The sequence below is a fragment of the Nomascus leucogenys genome, chromosome 4 (genome assembly GCF_006542625.1).
Source record: "Nomascus leucogenys isolate Asia chromosome 4, Asia_NLE_v1, whole genome shotgun sequence".
Lineage (NCBI taxonomy): Eukaryota > Metazoa > Chordata > Mammalia > Primates > Hylobatidae > Nomascus > Nomascus leucogenys.
The window spans coordinates 129,172,190-129,191,690 of NC_044384.1; the positions used below are offsets into that span (position 1 = coordinate 129,172,190).

The following is a 19,501-nucleotide window of genomic DNA, read 5'->3' on the forward strand; positions in this document are numbered from 1 at the left end:
GTGTGCATTGAATAAAACATTCAAATCATGTTATTTTTAACTTCTGCATTTCCTTCCACATGTTTCTCTGATCTGAGATGTAAAATGTAATCTACATTGGGCATACAATTATAGCTTAGTGAAACAAAGGGATGGAAAATCAGGGTGGAGGAGACAGAAACAAAAACTTCAGACCTTAAAATGGCAAAAACAATGTGGAGATGAGATTATGTTTTTTGTGTGTTTGGTTTTTTTGCCTTTTTTTCAAATCGCAGAGCGAAGAGATTCTGAGAGTTACAAAACAGCAGAAGTAAAATGTGAGACCAGTCAATAAGGATGGATACTTGTAAAGATCAATAATCATGAGACTTATTAAACAGTAGTAGATGTGGAATTTATATTTTGCAGATGTTAAGACAGACTTATTGAAATGTACAGCAATTCCATTCAGCAAAGAAGTTGCTGCTCACTCTTTCAGTTAATGTGTAGCACGAGGGGAATATGATGAATCTAATAACAGCTGATTTCTCTTTAAAAGAAGTGGTGAAATCTAACTTAAGAAAGTTAGATGGGACAAGATCTCATATATGAAGACTGGGGAAAGGTTATTTACTCAGCTGTTTAATTTTATAGTGAATGTGTGTTTACTTACCATGCCTTCCTGCCATGTACACATTTTTATAATAGTATTACAAAGATGTAGTCATTTGTTTAAATTATATATGAGCATAAAATGTGAGAAAAAAAATTAAAGGTCCGAAAGATTTTAAACATGTCGAGGCCAGGTTTTCATTGAGATGAATTTTTCAAAATGTTCTTGCTTTATAAATACCTACAATTCAATAATATTAGAAAACATAACTTCTCTCTTGTTTTCTTCATTCTATGAAAGTGTATTTCTATAAACAAGGTTTCATCAATTATTTCCCGTGTATAAAAGACTTACAGCTTTCTTCCACAATGCTTCGTACCAGATCATTAATTATCTTGAAGCTTTCTCTCATTGAGAATCCTTTCACAAGTCAACCCTAATATGTTTTTGCTGCAAATATCAATGGTTGCCTCAGCATCATAAATTGAGAATATTGTTGTTCTCTTATTTCTAAATATACAATCTTTATCTTTAAACTTAATCTTAACTTTTAAACTTACTAGGTAAACCTGCCAAATCCAGCTGCTAGAAATTCTTTGTTTATTTTGGCTCTCTTGTCTTAAATATTCTCATAACTGCATTACTGTGTACACAGTTTCTGTGTCTATTCTCCATTTTTAATCCTGATTATTAAACCGTTTGTTTTCCTTTAAAAATTGTATATGAGAATTCATAAATACATATGTGTTGAAAAGCAATACACAAATATATAGGGTAGAAAGTAAAAGGGGACGTCGCCTTCTGACTATGACAAAGTGGTTGTATGAAGCCAGTCTTCCCTCCACGCAACTATGAAAGCTACATAAAATGACAACAAAAAGCTGTTTGAAGTCTAAGCACAATAAACGAAAGCAAGTCTTTTGAAGGCAAGATGCTAGAGGAAAGGAAACCAAAAGGAAGTAAGGGAGATGTTTTAAGCAGCTTTTGTTCATCAAGACATTTGTCTTATCCTAAACCATGCAGGGTCATGAGTCCCAGAATCTGAAGAGAATGCAGGGGAAGGGAAGCTGCTATTATAAGGAGAGCATCTGGCTGACTCATACAACACGAGTGAAAAACACTGGAGTTTATGGTATGGAGTAAAAGCTTGGGTAGAGCTCCAGACTTTCACCTGACTCTCCTGAAGACCTGCACTCTAGGAGTAAGGGCCCAGAGCCCATTCCCTGGAAGAGGCAAATGTCTTCTGGAGTAGTTTATAAATTGTATAAACATTTTTCACCATTTTGAAAAAATAAGTCAAAATCAAATATAGATGAGTCGAACTGACAATTGGTCAAAGCTGGAGAGATTTCATGAGATATAAACAACTCACTAAAACATCTGGAATAAATCATGGGTAGGAAACAGATAGAGAAAAATACGGGAAAAATGATAGAGATATATGGTTCATCATGAAAAGTTCTAATGCAGGTGTAACTATAGTCCTAGAAGAGGAGAAGGAGCCTAGAATAAAAGTAATAGTCAAAGAAATATTGCCCAAGAATTTTCTGCTACTGACAAAGTACATCAAATTACAAATTCAAAAACACCAAGCAGAATAAATTCAGCAAAAATTGCACCAAACATCATTTTAAAAATTCCACCTTTGAAAGGGAAAGACAAAAGGAAAATAAAACATCAGACTAAAAATTATGTGGAAAATTATGTGAAAGCTGACTTTTCCCCAGAAAAATTGGAAGCTAAATTTTGTGGAATAATACTTACAAATTGAGAAGTAAAAATACCTGCCAAAATAGATTCTATATCTATTGAAAAGATTCATCAAAAATAAAAGTAACATTAAGATATTTTTGGGCAAAGAAAAGTAAAAGAATTTGCCACCTGCAGACCCATGCTCAATAACTATTAAGGACAATCTCTAGAGTGAAGGACAACGATCTCAGATAAAAGCAGATTAGTACAGTAAGGAACTAATCATCAAAATGGTGAATGTGTAGTAAAACTAAAAAATAATAACTTTAAAATGACAACAATGTATTTTGGGGTTTAAACAAATGTAGAATTATACTAAATGATGTAAAACAAGTGAGACATGAGCAAAATCAAAGTGTTGAAAGCTTCTGGGATTTTTCAATATATGGTAAAATTAGCAATCTGCAATGGACTCTAATACGTAGAGGATAGATGTTGTAATGTCTGGGATAAGAAATAAAAGAATAATAAACCACAGTATTATCATCAAGATAACAGAGAATAAATGCAATAAAAACAAAATAGTTCAATCAAAAGGCAAGAGGAAGAAAAAAGAATGAAAGGAGAAAATAGAAAACAAATAGAACATAGATTTAAATTCAAATATATGTGTTATCAAATGTAAATAATATAATCAAGTGACAATCCTACTTCTATTGTTACAAAATACACACTCTAAATAAACACAAGACATGAAGTAAAAGAATGACAAAGAATATCCTGTGAAATGCTGAACAAAACAAAGTTGGTATAGCAATCAGAATGCAGATAAGAATACTCAAAACCTACGTACATAGCTGTAACTGTTTTCCACCTATTCAATTAGCAAACATTTATTTATTTTTTAACTTTTATTTTAAGTGCAGGGGTACAATTGCAGTTTTGTTACATAAGTAAACTTGTGTCATCTGGGTTCATTGTACACAGTATTTCATCACACAAGTATTAAGCCTACCATCCATTAGTTATTTTTCCTGATCCTCTTCCTCCTCTTACCCTCCACCCTCCAAAAGACCACAGTGTATATTGTTCTCCTCTATGTGTCCGTGTGTTCTCATCATTTAGCTCACACTTATAAATGAGAACATGCAGTATTTGGTTTTCTGTTCCTGTGTTACTTTGCTAAGGATAATGGTCTCCAGCTCCATCCATGTCCCTGTAAAGAGCATGATCTCGTTCTTTTTTATGGCTGTATAATATTTCATGGTGTATATGTATAACATTTTCTTTATCCAGTCTATCATTGATAGGCATTTAGGTTGATTCCATGTCTTTGCTATTGTGAATAGTGCTGCAATGAAGAAACATTAAAAAATACATAATATCTAATGCTGGCTAGAGATCAATACAACTGGCATCCTCATGCTTTGTTAGTAGTGTAAAAAGTGTAGTCATTTTTGAAAATTTGACACTATAAATAAAAACCTGTAAGTTGCTCATAATGTTTGGACCACAGATTTCAAAATGTAAAACTATAAAAGTAGAACATATACAAGAAAATCTTTATGAACTGGATCAGGAAAAAGTGTTCTTATATATGACATAAAAAGCATAGTATATTAAGGAAAAAAATTAATGAGTGGCCTTCAGGCTGGCCCTGCCAACAAAAGACTTATATTTAGAAAGAAAATACATACATGTATGTTTGTGTGTATGTGTGTGTACATAATCTCAAAACTCCAGTCAACAGACTTGAACAAATACTTCAGCAAAGAGAATATAGGTATGACACGTAAACACATTAAAATATGTTTCTTCCTTTGAACTAGGAGTTAAGAAAAAAAGTGTTCAATATCATCAGTCATTAGGGAAATGCAAATTAAAACCACAGTGTGATTCCACTAGAAACCATTAATATGTCTAAAACTTTAAAAAGTACTTATGATACCAACAGCTGATGACAGTGGGGAGCAATTGGAACTCTCACAAATTGCTGGTAGAAATTCACAATAATACTTTTTGGGGGGAAAATAATTTGCACTTTCTTATAAAGTTAAGCATCTAATGACCAAAATATTGTCCTTGGTATTTACTCTAGATAAATAAAAACTTATATTCACAAAAAAGCCTGTATGAAAGATTTATAATTACCAAAAATTTGGAAAAACCCTAGTGTCCTTCAATGGGTGAATAAATACGCAAATTGTGGTATCTTCATACTATGGAGAACTTCTCCGTAACAAAAAGAACAAGCTATGAATACACATAATTTGGAAGTATCTCAAAAGCATCAGCCTGATTTAAAAAGCCAGTCTCAAAGGGGCACACACTTTTTTATTCTACTTATGTTCTTCAAAAGAAAAAACTAATGACATAGAACAGATTAGTAATTGCCAGATATAAGAAGGGTATGCCTACAAATGAATAATGCAAGGAAGATTTGGGGGCTGATGTGGTATTTTATGTGCTGATTTTATTGGTGGTTACACAAATTTAAATATGTGTTAAAATTTATGGAATTTTACAAAAATGACAGTGAATTTTACTGTAAACTGAAAACTAAAAGCAGTAGATTAAAGACGAAAGATATAAATGGAAAAAAAGATTTTAAAAAATGAATCTTCTCTGTATAATTGGTTAGCTATTTGAGGGAAAATGAAAATTTAAGGACTAACTCTATATTATGCACCAAAAATACCCTTCAGATTGAATTAAATTTTAATTCAAAAAACCCAAAACAACAACAAAGCCCTAGGGTAAATATAGTTTGTTTTTATCTGTAATATGGAAGGAATAGTAAAATAGCACCCATGTGTATGACAAAATTAATACTTTAATTTTGGCAAATAGCTTATGCAAAATTAAAATTTAATAAAAAATTATCAATAATCAAAATCTAATAGTTGATATGTACTAAGCATAAGAGATTATAAAACTCTTAAAAGTAATAATTCTTCTATGTTACCATGCATACATGTGTAAAGTTTGGAAGTATATGTTGCATAAAGAAGAAATTCTAATAAAACATACCTCCTAATCAAAAATAAAAATTGTCATAGCTATAAGTTATCATTTTCTACTTGTTTCACTAGCAAAATTAAGGAAAAAATGCACTACCTAATGCTGATAATAGTTCAATAAAACTGACATTCCCATGACTTGATTGTATTCTGAAGGCGGTTATAATTATTTTGAAAGCCATTTAAAAATATAGATGAAAAACTTAAGTTGCTACTAATCTTTTGAACAATCTTTGTATCTTTGAGGCTTTGAGTATTTACCCTAGAATTTCCCAAAACATATGAAACACAATGTAAATACCTAAGGATATTTATCCTGGACTTATTTACAAAAGTAAGAAGAGCCACAATATATAACAGAATATTGAACTCATTCCCAAAGTTTCATGGAACACTGATCCAGAAGCTTTATGATGAAAGAGTTCAGTGGTCAAATAAATTAGAAAAACTGCACATAATATTCAATTTTGAAGTTACAATACAGATCAAAACAGTAAAGATTCTAAGATATACTATAGGAAATAATTCTGCTAAAATTTATTTAACCCATATTTTTCCAAGTTAATTTGTCCTTAGATCTCACGCATCCTATGTAATATTCGTTAATATCATATATAATAAGTTTTGGGAAAATAAGTGAGTAAATAGGATAAGATTTTAATTTTTTTCATCCATTTCAAAATTGGTATGATTGTATCAGTTTATAATAGAAAAATGTGTACAAATAACGACTAAGCTCAAATTACTGACTCAATATTTTATAATCTGTTAGGAAGAGAAAGCCATTTTTAATTAATAAAGGCTATACTGTGAAAGAGTGTATTCTGCCTGGAGGGGAAATATTGAAGGAAGGTGTCAAATGAAGTACTTCCTCAATGTGGTTGAGATATAAACTATTCATAAGAAGGAATTATTAATTTTCAAACAATTAAAATTTAATTTGTGATAACTAAGAATTTTCTTTGAATGAAGAGTGTTATAAACAGTTACTTTCGTCTTATCTGAGATTAATGTAAGTATATGAAACTAGGAACTGTGGAGTCATGGTGGAAAGAACTTGGCCATTGGTATTAAATAGACCTTTGTCGAAAAACCCAGTTTTATTTCTTAGTCACGGTACTCAAACATTCAGTGTGGTTTGATCATAATAATGGCAACCTACTTAGCAGAGTTATTTAAGAATTAGAGAAAACTTTAACCCAGTGCTCGGTTCATTAAAGGTGTCACTAAGTGGTGGCAAGAATTTGTGTAGGGGAGGCAAAATTCCACCCCCATCTTCTTAGGGTCTTGACTGGGCTAAAGAACAATTATCTCACACATTTTCTATAGGTCTAGAGTTCAGAAGAAGCTTGGTTAGGAAGCATTTGCTGAGGTTTTTTCATGAGGTTGCAGTCAGGATGTTGGCCATAACATCAGTAATCTCTTGAAGGCTTGATTGGATTTGGAGGGTCCATTTTCAACATGGTAGTGCACACAGATGGCTTGCTTGAGCTTCTTCACAACATGGCAGCTGGTTTCCCTCAGAGATGATCTAAGACAGTGTAAGGCAGAAGTCTTGTGAACTAGCCCGAGGAGTCACACACCATCAGTTTTGCAATGTGTGCTATTGGTTACATATGTTAGCCCTGTTTATTATGGAAGGGAACTACATGACAGCATGAATAACAAGAGGTGAGGTTCAGTAGGAACAATCTCAGAAGTGGCTAGAACAGCTTCATTTTCTCAGGCTACAATATGGTTTCTTTGTTCTGGGGAAGCAAAGGCTATTGGCATCTCAATGCAGACATCTCAGCTTGCAAATGAGGGGAAAAGAAAGCAACTCTCAGCATCTGAACACCAAATCTCTCAAAAGTTCTCTGACCCGGTGTGGCTCGTATGTCCTCCTTTGGACTAAGTCACTGCAATCTGTTAATCTTGGGGCCACGTTTCTAAACCCTGAGGTTAGGGACAGGGCACTGTCATTGAAAGAATCACTTGAGTAAGTGGGATGGAGAAAGAGATGAATGATGGAGCCATTTCAGGGTAGATGGGCAGAAAGAAAATCATACCCTCTTCATCATTATGTCAATTCCTAAACAAGGCAGAGTTAAGAGGAATCATGCTTTCTTAGTTGAATCTGGAAATTACCATTGATTTTTTTATAGATTGGTACATCAGACTTACTTAATAAGCATCAGTAGTAAGTCAAATATTGATACATTCTCCTTGTTTTTCTCATAAAGTGGTAATTTTTAATAAGGCCTATGTTATTCCTTCACTGAAATATTTTAATGATAGTCTTTATTTTATGATTCTTTAGAATATGAGTCAAAACATTTATTCATTAATTACTGTTTTGCAAGTACAAGTACTACACATTGTATTAGTGTCTCTTAATTTTTGAAGAACAACTTCATCAGCTTAAACATTTAAAGAAAATAGATCTTTAGTAAGAACAGAATGTTCATATTTTATCATACATATTCTACACCTAGAATTAACTCTAAAAGAAGAATATGCTCTAGTAACACCTCTAAGTGATCACATTAGGGAAAATTGTCTTTTTTTTTTTTTTTTTTTTTTTCCTTTGGCGGAGTTGTGCTCTTCTTGCCCAGGCTGGAGTGCAGTGGCGCAATCTCGGCTCACTGCACCCTCCGCCTCCCAGGTTAAAACAATTCTCCTGCCTCAGCCTCCCGAGTAGCTGGCATTACAGGCATGCACCACCACGCCCGGCTGATTTTCTATTTTTAGTAGAGACAGGGTTTCTCCATGTTGAGGCTGGTCTTGAACTCCTGACGTCAGCTGATCCGCCCGCCTTGGCCTCCCAAAGTGCTGGGATTACAGGCATGAGCCACTGCGCCCGGCTGCAAAATTGTCTTATAAGGTCAGTATTGCACGCTATTTAAAAATATATTTAATTAGACCAATAATAATTATTTAACCAAATTAATAATAGAAAAAGCAATTTCTGCTGTGGACTTTCTATGTTTATTTATGTATTTATTTATTTTTTTTTTGAGACAGAGTCTTGCTGTCGCCCAGGCTGGACTGCAGTGGCACAATCTCGGCTCACTGCAGGCTCCGCCCCCCGGGGTTCAGGCCATTCTCCTGCCTCAGCCTCCCGAGTAGCTGGGACTACAGGTGCCCGCCACCTCGTCCGGCTAATTTTTTGTATTTTTAGTAGAGACGGGGATTCAGCGTGTTAGCCAGGATGATCTCGATCTCTTGACCTCGTGATCCACCCGCCTCGGCCTCCCAAAGTGCTGGGATTACAGGCGTGAGCCACCATGCCCGGCCCCTATGTTTATTTTTTAAAAAATAATTCTGTATTCAACTTAATTCACTATGTTAAACAATAATTACTGCCAATTTCTTTAAAAACACACATTTTCTTACAGATGATTAACAGTCGTAATTTAAGGGAGAAAAACTTGTTTGAATATGACTTTTAGGTATTTTTCACAGATGATTTTACATTTTAGAAATTCACAGAGTATCCTTCATAGTTATTGTAAAGTGGTAGGTCATGTGATTTATCATGTTAAACTAAGTTAAGTTACACCCCAAATTATAAGAATGGAAATCTATCTAGTGTAAAGAGAAAAAAAAATAGGCTGTACCTTTGTTATAGAACTTAGTATTTCCTGTGTATGGATATGTTTCAAGGATTGCAGCATCACTAAAAAATACTAAAGAAATAAGGTTATTCATAGAGAACAGTTTTGTATGTTGATATTTAATTTTCCTTCAATACCAGGTTACTCCAGATGGTCCTAGTGGGCTTGTCCCATATCACTAGGTTAGTATTTATATAACCTTGACCTTTAGAACTTAACGATATTAGCAATTACTTTATGAACTTGTGGCTGCTAGCCATTATATTCAGTGACCACGACAAATTCCTTGACACATATATTTGGAAAAATTTCCTCTAGACACTTCAAAAGGAACTTTCCACTCATTTGAAATGCAATTAAGGTTACTAATACATGAATTTAAAACTAGATGAATAACAGAAAAGAATTATCTGCAACAAAACCTATTTACTATACCTTGTAAATGCACTGTCATCACAGAGGGCACAGCTGGAATAAAATTAATACATGCTGCAGCATGTGAGCCCAGAGGATGTACCATATCACAGACACAGTGTCAGCCTGAACTTAAAATTTCCCATCTCATAGATTGGATTTTCAACTTTGACTGTATTTGAATATTATTAATATATTTGCCCACAAGTAATTGTTTTAGAAATTACTCCTCAGCAGCAATATAAAATCTCAAACTGTGATGGCAACACTTACCAAGAATACTGTTTTTTTATTGCTTCATTACACCCACTGGGCCATTTTTATTGTTGAATTTAATTGGTAAGTGTTCATTTTTCCAAATAGTGCAAACACATCAGGGCAAAACTGTGTTAGAATTAGCAAAGAATAACAGATGGTATATAAGGGTTAGCATTTATATAGCTCTGTAAGTAGAACTCACTTCTGGAATATCCTAATATCATTTGGAAGGAAATGCTTGTGCTTAATGAACAACAGGACACTTTCAACAGGACACAAGGCAGTGTAGAATTGGCTGGGCCCATGTCTGTGTCTATTAATGGCTGTTTTGCGGTATGCCAAACAAAACAACTTTGAGCTATTTAAATTTGGCTTATTGTCATCACCTAACATACAAGGCATACAAATCTAAAAATATCAGATTTTTGGTGGTGAGCAGGAAGATAAAGACAAGTATTTCTGTAATGCTTCTTTCTAGATAATAATAAACGATTTATTAACACTTTAGATCTGCAAATCTACAAACCAGTCCAAATTTGCTCAATAATATTAAACCTTCCTTTTTTCTTCTCTTTTTTCCTCCTTTGGGTTCCCTTATTCCTGTTTCAAATCTCCCCTCGGTTCTTACTTGCGTCTCTGAACAGAGGTTTGAATACTAAGAATTGTCATAAGTCTGTGAAATTAATATTTTATATAAGATCTCAAGGTGTAGACTGAGGATAGCAATGTATATATTTGTGTTAGGCTCTAGTTAGTTTGGTTTCCTTGTCTGAACCACAGAAGAGATGATTCCAGTGACATTTTCTCAGTTGCCCCATGTATGGTTCCTATCTATGCCATTCTGGATATGTAAGACAGGAGTTAATCCATCACTTGCAGTTTATGCCGTAGGGCATGCCTAACGGATCCTCTCTCAGAATCCCAGTTGAGGAAGACAGTTCATAACAAGTCAGGGATGACCTTGGCGCCAACTTTAGTATATGAGCAAAACTTAACCCTAAAACACAAGAATTCCACCTGGAAAAAACTGTAGAAATGTTGGAGTTACCAGTTAAGGAATGGATTGTACACCTAATGAAGAGAAACAAAGAAACAAAAAACTCTGGTTTTTCTGCTAAGCCTAGGAGGCTGTTGGGCTTTCTAAGAGAACTTGCCCTAAATCAGCGTATATTCTCTGCTCAGCAGCAATCCAGCTGGATTGTTTCTAATGCCATTTGAATATTTGTTTTTATTTACTTGTCTTTGTAACCAGTGTTAGAGATGAACTGCCAGTCCTAACAAGAAAAGAAAAGAAGAAATGAAATAGAAATGCTTAAAAGCAAAAAGTTCCTAATACCATGAGAAGATATTTCTCAAGATATTTGAAAATATTTTAAATAGTATGGACACGGCCGGGCGCGGTGGCTCATGCCTGTAATCTCAGCACTTTGGGAGGCTGAGACAGGCAGATCACGAGGTCAGGAGATCGAGACCATCCTGGCTAACACGGTGAAACCCCGTCTCTTCTAAAAAATACAAAAAATTATCCGGGTGTGGTGGCGGGCGCCTGTAGTCCCAGCTACTCGGGAGGCTGAGGCAGGAGAATGTCGTGAACCCAGGAGGCGGAGCTTGCAGTGAGCAGAGATCGCGCCACTGGACTCCTGCCTTGGCAACAGAGAAAGACTCCATCTCAAAAAAAAAAAAAAAAAAAAAAAAAACTATACATACATATTTGTATGTAAACACATTCACACAATAACTTGCTAAAACATACAGCAGAGTCAGTGTGTTTCTTCCAATGCACTTTCCTATATGAAGCAAGACAATTACAGGTATGATTTAGCAGGAAATACTGTTTTAATTGCCGTTGGTCTTTCATCTCTCCGCTCCAAGTCTCTCTTCATAGTGTTGCCAGCAGTGTCTTATGAAACTACAAACCTATCATTTTACTTACTAAAATAAATCTAATGCTTTGTCTTTGTCCACAGAATAAACTTTGAAAATTCAGCTTCTGCCTCTTAGGGCTATTCTTTTCCCATCTTTCCTCCGTGATTCCTGTGTACACTCCATTTCTGGTGTTGAAAGGTGAAGTTTGTGTTATTGATTGCAACTTCATGAACTCTAACAAGGTGCAGGATTTGTAGACCCACTTACTTAATGGCATGCAACGTCCCCTTTGCCATATTCACAGGTTCTGGAGAGTAGAGTGTGGATATTCTTGTGTATAGAGCTTGCATTATTCTGCCTGCCACAGCTACCCTAGGAGAAAGGAAGTCTGGGAAAGATAGTCTCTCAGTGGCCAGCTGCATCCCAGTGACAACTCTACATTATTGTGGACAGCTATTATCACTGTCAGAATAAATATATGATTCTACACAGTTGAGCCTCCTTTGCTATTTTACTCCACAAGGTATAAACCAATGTTAAAATAATATTTCCTAATTTTAATTAAATATATATCTGTTATAATGTTTTCAAGTTTAATGTTAAATTTTAATTTGAGTAAAATGTCTAAGTATTCCTCATGAGAATTTTGTTCCCTTCTGGTTTCTTCACTAACTTCATTCTCCTTACAAAAAGAACAAAATGGAATATCTGTGTAATATTTTAAAAGTACATATATGTCTTCGTGTGTGTGTGTATGTGTGTGTGTCTGTGTGTGTGTGTGTGTGTAGGGTGAGATGGAGAGAGAGAAAAAAGTCACCATAGGAAAGTTTTCATATTTTATAAGTTGATTTTTCTAAATTAATTATGGTCTTAAGTAGTTTAAACCACCCAAAGTGCTCCATTAGCTATCATGAGCTTGAGAAATAGATATGTATCACCAGTTAATTGAAAAACATATGGTGTTGATTAGTGTTTAGCACTCTTATTTTAATAGATTTCGATTAAATAAATGACTGCAGTGTATTTCCACAGTACAAGATGCCAGTTAAAAGTTGATGCTAGAAAAAGGAACTGAACAAAGAAACCAAGAAATATTAGTGAAGAATGGCCATGAAATTTTTGAAGAATTTGTTCATGTCTTTTTATATGTGGGAAGATTTTAGATTGTGTGATCTCCTCATTTGTTATAATCTAGGATGTCATTAGGCCCTGACTCTAAAGCCGGAGCCTGAGTTCAAAACCCAGCTCTGCCACTTACTGGCTGTGAATCTGTTTTCTCATCTGTACATTGGGGATAATAACAGTACCTACCTCACTGGCAGTGCTTTGAGGATTAAGTGAATTAGCATTTGTAGTTAGTAACATTATAGAAGTGTTTATAATCATTTATAAACAAACACTAAAAATACTGACATTTTCATTAATGTCCTTCATAAAATGCCAGTTGATTATGAATAATCTCAAATACAGTATTTGCCAGTTACTCTAAATACTTCTTTTGAACAAGACATATTTTATGAATACTGGGGTCTAACCTATCTCGTAAGAGCATGAAATTAAGATGCTGGGATTTCAGTAGGAAATTATTCTCATGAGACCAAAAATATGTCACATTCTTATGACCCAGCTCATTGTATCAGACTTATAAGGAAAGTCAGATCAAAATCAGAAGATTGCGTGTTGGTCATGAAATCAGGACAGGTAAAGTGAAATGAAACAATAATTTTATAACTTCAGGACATGGCAGCCTGCAATGTCTCTGATGACAGAGATGGTCATGCCACTAGCCAAGTTTTAACTAGAACACTTGTCCCCACTGAAGAGTGCTTTAACAGACCCAGGTGACACTCCCTTCTCTGACTTGTTCATGTGTTTCCATGGTTGACCATTTCCTCGAAGTCAGTATTTCTTCATGTCTCTGGATGTGTTTATTCAAGTTACGTCAAATTGCTTCTGAACTCATGCTGGTCTGGGAGCATTCTTTCTCTCCAAGATGACTGTGCAGATTTTTTTTCTGACACATTATGTATTGATTTCAAAGATTAATTCTTCAGAGACCTTTCTTATTTTGAAGATCCTAAAGAAAAACCTCACTTTGTAACTCCAGTTACATGAAATAAACTTGCCGAATTAAGCAATCAGAATGCAAAACTAGTAGAATTTGGAAACATTATTTAAGAGAGTGTGAGTGTTTGTCCCGGAAAGTCCCAAGTTTTGCCTATTTACAATTTTAGTAAAATATTATTAAAAGTTGAACTAAAACAAGCCAACATGAGTTGAGTAGAGATCTACTCTTTCATGCCATCTTCTGCCACTGTCCTGTCATGCAATAAAGAAAGTTATCAGGTTAACACGTGGTTAAATCTACAATACAGTCAGCAATAACATCCCTTTATCTGCACAGATTTCAGAAAAAATAACATCTTTCTCCCCAGGGTGCTTTTCCAGGTGGGACAGAAATCTTTCATTTTTAAAAAAGAAAGTGGGCCGGGCGTGGTGGCTCACACCTGTAATCCCAGCACTTTGGAAGGCCAAGGTGGGTGGATCACGAGGTTAGGAGTTCAAGCTCAGCCTGGCCAAGATGGTGAATCCCTGTCTCTACTAAAAATACAAAAATTAGATGGGTGTGGTGGCAGGTGCCTGTAATCCCAGCTACTCAGTAAGCTGAGGTAGGAGAATTGCTTGAACCCGGGAGCAGAGGTTGCAGTGAGCCAAGATCACTCTACTGCACTCCAGCCTGGACAACAGAGTGAGACTCCATCTCAAAAAGAAAGAAAGAAAGTGAACATTCAATGGGTAGCTCATATTTAAATACATGTATTATTTGTTTTAGGAAAAAAAGATTGCCACTGTCCATGGTTTTTGCACATAAAATTGTAGTTTAGCTTGCATTAAGCCTGCAATAAAAGTTGTTTTTACTAACGAGCACCATTGAATTAGAAATGAGTATGACCCTGACAATATTATATGTGAACATTTGTCTATTATGCCATTTAATTTGGCTCAAATGCTCTCTTAGTATTTCGTTTCTGTCCCCAGTTATTATTGATCTATACATTTATTACTTGAAACTTAACAATTTTAAAGTTTCTACAACCTTTTCGGTTTTTATCACTGGAATTTTGGATCGGGTAAAGTAGATTGCTCTCTCATTGGTAGATTGTAGATATAATGAACTGAAGTTGATAGTAAATAACAATAGCCAATGTACAGCAAGGTATCTCCCGATTTCAGCATTTCTGGAAGAAAATTCATGTTTACTTAAAACATATTTTAACCTACTTAAAAACTCAGGATAAGTCAGGATTAAAATTAAAAAAAGATAAAAAAAATGGCCAAGTGACACCACTACAAATTGTAAAAACGGATATCTATGGGGTCACAAATCTATAACATCTTAGCATGTGAAGGAACTTCATGGCAATGTAGTCCATTTGTCCTTTTTTGTTTTGTTTTGTTTGAGACATAGTTTCACTCTCGTCACCCAGGCTGGAGAGCAAACTCCTGCTCCCAGTTTAAGCGTTTCTCCTACCTCAGCCTCCTGAGTAGCTGGGATTATAGGCACCTGCCCCCACGCCTGGCTAATTTTTGTATTTGTAAGTAGAGACAGGGTTTCATCATGTTGGACAGGCTGGTCTTGAATTCCTGACCTCAGGTGATCCACCCGCTTCAGCCTCCCAAAGTGCTGGGATTACAGGCGTGAGCCACTGTACCTGGCCCCATTTGTCTATCTTTGGATCTAGTACCATCGAGTCTTTTGCTTGTGTAGTTGAATTCTGAGAGCATCATCAAATGCAAAAGTTGTATAAATTAACACACACAGTGTTGAAGATTTGAGATCTGCCACAATTAGAGGAAAATTAGATGATAAAATATATGTTGAAATGATTTATATCCCTTGAAGTCAAAGCAAACAAAAATTTTTAAGATATACTTTAAAGACAAAATACCATGTTGCCCTGAGGTCAATAATGGTTCCATGAACATGAGTGTGAAATAGCACTTTTCCAAGTGGGCCAGGATTTATTGCATTGGAAGGGAATAGAGATCATTTGTTCAACTCCTTACAAATGGGAGAACAGAGTCAGAGGGGTGAAGGGTTTGCTGGAGGCCACACAACTTGAACATGTTACAATCAGCACATTTTGATAATCCTTGCTTTTTGTACCACTACTGTAAGTAAATTAATGATCAGAACTCCTAAAAGTGATCTTTGAATTCACCAGATAATTGGACTATATATTTAGTTTAAAATTCACATACTGACAAAGTGAAACTCATGGTTTTGTACCCTACATTTCTTAAATCTTAACCTGAATAAAAAATGGAACTTTCTTTTTTTAATTAACACTTCTTTCACAGTATAAAAGTAAAATATAAAAAATGCAAAAACAATTTGTTAAAAGCTAGATTTAAAAAAACTAAAGCTACAGGAAAGGTGAAAAAATAACTAATAGTTCTAAGACCTCCATTTTGCCAAGTTCCATTTTAATTAGGAAGCAACATTCAAAAGGGCAATTACAGTTTAATAATCTACTAAACCCATTTTTAAATGAAAATATATGTATTAATGACACAATAGAAATACACTTTTGTAAGTAACTTTCATAAAGAATCCTTGGTTTTAAAACTTCTCATTCTCGGGAGGCCGAGGTGGGTAAATCACGAGGTCAGGAGTTCGAGACCAGCCTGGCCAATGTGGTGAAACACTGTCTCTACTAAAAATACAAAAATTAGCTGGGCATGGTGGCGTGTGCCTGTAGTCCCAGCTACTCGGGAGGCTGAGGCAGGAGAATCGCTTGAACCCGGGAGGCGGAGGTTGTAGTGAGCCGAGATTGCGTCACTGCGCACTGCACTCCAGCCTGGGTGACAGAGTGAGACTCCATCTCAAATTGGAAAAAAAAAAAATTTTCATAGATGACTATGAAAAATGAAAAGGAAAAATGTCCAAGGAACTTCCTCTCTTAATAATACTATATGTAATCTTAACTATTCATGCTATAGTTTTAACTCATTTTTCTTTCATTAATAGAAGTGGACAGAAGCTAAAAACCACCTTCAATTAAAAATATTCCTTTATTTGCTTTAAGACTTGTATTAAGTTTCTTCCTTGCCTTCTTTTCAGGTCTAAGAAACCCAGTTTTTTACAATTTAAATTTAATACTTAATCTTTCACATTTTTTCTTAGATCTTTATTTATATCCATATCCATCATTTCTCTATTTGGAGCTTAAATCTAAATATAATGTATTTGAGAAATATAACAAAATATTTACTAAAGTCTCCTACATGTGAAAAAAATCTCTATTGTATATGTATAATTATTTTTTATCCTAAATTTACTACACTGCAATGCATTTTTATTTATAATAACTGCTTTAAGTAATTTTTGATTTGGATTCTTTTAACAGTCTTGACTTAGTTCTACAAACTTATTAAACAATCTTTCAAGCTTATTTGGATAATAGAAAAATATGTTAAATGGTACCATAGTGAAAAATGAATACTACCTAGTATATCTTTTTAATGGGTTTCTACTTGCTCTAAGTCAAATTCGATAGTGATACTATCTATCTACTGTGTATCTAGTTTAGCAAATAAATTTCGTCTTATATGGTAAATCTCAATCATTTGTGGATCCCTGCAATGTGTCGTGTGAAACCAAATCCAGCCTCTGAGGAAAAGATTGTCATAATTGATTAGTTATGTTTGTCATAGATGTGCATCAGGTGATCAAGTTCTTCATATGGGAAAGAGTTAACTTATTTCTTTTAACTTTTACTCAAGTATGTTTGGGATTAGGGATACAGGTGGCATATTTAATTCATTTAACAAAAAAACATGGTTTTGGTTAGGTGGTAATTTGTTTTAAGACATTTTCTGGACAAATATTTTTCCTTGGAAATTTGGATTACTTTCTAATTATAATATTAATTATTGCAAGAGAGTTACTTGGTATAGTAGTTATGTATTTATGCATAATAATATTACAGAAGTTTTATGTCTTAAGACAACACACATTTATTAGCTCACAATTTCTGAGGAGCAATAGTCCACACATTGCCTAACCAGGACTTCTTCCAGGCTACCATAAAGATATAGGCAGGGATGTGTTTTCATCTATAGTTCAACGGGGGAAGGAACCACTTCCTACTCATATGTTTGTTTGCAGCGTTCAGCTGCTTATTATGGTCTCGTTTTTTAACTGGTTTTTGGCCAGAGACTACGCTAAGATCCTTGCCACATGATGCTCTTCACAGGGAAACTCATAATAAGATCACATTTTTTTCAGATTGTGGAAGTGAAATGTAAGACAACATGAAAAAGCTTTGGCGGCTTGCTTCTTCAAAGCTAGTGAGGGAGAGTCTATGGGCATTACTATCTTTTTGTAACATAATCCCACTCATGATGTATATTCCGTCACCTTTACCATATTCTATTGGTAGAAGCAAGTTACAGGTTCTACCCTCCAGGAGAGTGGACTATGGAAAGGTCTGATTACCTCAAGGTGGAAATTAGAGGGACCATCCTAGAGTATATCTGCCACAGTTAGGATGCATAAATTTTCAGGGAAATTTATCTGGGTATAAGAAAATATTATCATATAGCCTGAAGATATCCTGAATCATCATTAGTACCTGCTTTTCTCCTTTAACAGTGAAAGGGAGAAAACTGTAAAAGGAAACATTGATCTAAGAGTAATTATGACATTTATAAGAATTGTTATGGAACAATTGGATGCAGATAATATGAGAAAGTCTGTATTACAAAAAGACTAGCCATGGAGAGCAGTTGAAATCACCAAAGTACTAAAATATATTTTAAGAAGACAGAATCAATGAGATAAGAAAGAAAACCTGAGACTTTAAGCATTATAAATGAGAGAGGGAGAAAGCAAAGCTGTCTCTTAAAAAAAAAAAAGAATAAAAGCATATAGCTACTGGATTTACAAGCCAAAATCTTCATCACAATTCTCTCTTAGCATTACTGACTGATAAAAGTCATAGTCAGTATGATATTGGCTGTGGGTTTGTCATAGATAGCTCTTATTATTTTGAGATACGTCCCATCAATACCTAATTTATCGAGAGTTTTTAGCATGAAGCATTGTAGAATTTTGTCAAAGGCCTTTTCTGCATCTATTGAGATAATCATGTGGTTTTTGTCTTTGGTTTGTTTATATGCTGGATTATGTTTATTGATTTGCATATGTTGAACCAGCCTTGCATCCCAGGGATGAAGCCCACTTCATCATGGTAGATAAGCTTTTTGATGTTCTGCTGGTTTCGGTTTGCCAGTATTTTATTGAGGATTTTTGCATTGATGTTCATCAGGAATATTGGTCTAAAATTCTCTTTTTTTTTGTTGTGTCTCTGCCAGGCTTTAGTATCAGGATGATGCTGGCCTCATAAAATGAGTTAGGGAGGATTCCCTCTTTTTCTATTGATTGGAATAGTTTCAGAAGGAATGGACCCAGCTCCTCCTTGTACCTCTGGTAGAATTCGGCTGTGAATCCGTCTTGTCCTGGAGTTTTTTTGGTTGGTAAGCTATTAATTATTGCCTTAATTTCATAGCCTGTTATTGGTCTATTCAGAGATTCAACTTCTTCCTTGTTTAGTCTTGGGAGAGTGTATGTGTCGAGGAATTTATCCATTTCTTCCAGATTTTCTAGTTTATTTGCGCAGAGGTGTATATAATAGTCCCTGACGGTAGTTTGTATTTCTGTGGGATTGGTGGTAATATCCCCTTTATCATTTTTTATTGCATCTGTTTGATTCTTCTCTCTTTTCTTCTTTATTAGTCTTGCTAGTGGTCTATCAATTTTGTTGATCTTTTCAAAAAACCAGCTCCTGGATTCATTGATTATTTGAAGGGTTTTTTGTGTCTCTATTTCCTTCACTTCTGCTCTGATTTTAGTTATTTCTAGCCTTCTGCTAGCTTTTGAATGTGTTTGCTCTTGCTTCTCTAGTTCTTTTAATTGTGATGTTAGAGTGTCAATTTTAGGTCTTTCCTGCTTTCTCTTGTGGGCATTTAGTGCTATAAGTTTCCCTCTACACACTATAAATGTGTCCCAGAGATTCTGG

The 19,501-nt window shown here is 34.8% G+C and overlaps 1 protein-coding gene across 2 annotated transcripts in view; it reads left to right on the top strand.

Moving 5' to 3' along the window:
• Nucleotides 1–19,501, top strand: part of ZNF385D (zinc finger protein 385D) — a 975,802-nt gene that overhangs the window by 173,612 nt on the left and 782,689 nt on the right. The window contains exon 1 of one of the 2 annotated variants that reach the window (XM_030812271.1): nucleotides 11,535–11,615. The exons of the other annotated variant lie outside the window; for it this stretch is intronic. The gene's annotated coding sequence lies outside the window, so the exon portion shown is untranslated. Of the gene's footprint in view, nucleotides 1–11,534; nucleotides 11,616–19,501 lie in introns of those variants that run through there. 2 annotated transcript variants of the gene reach the window in all.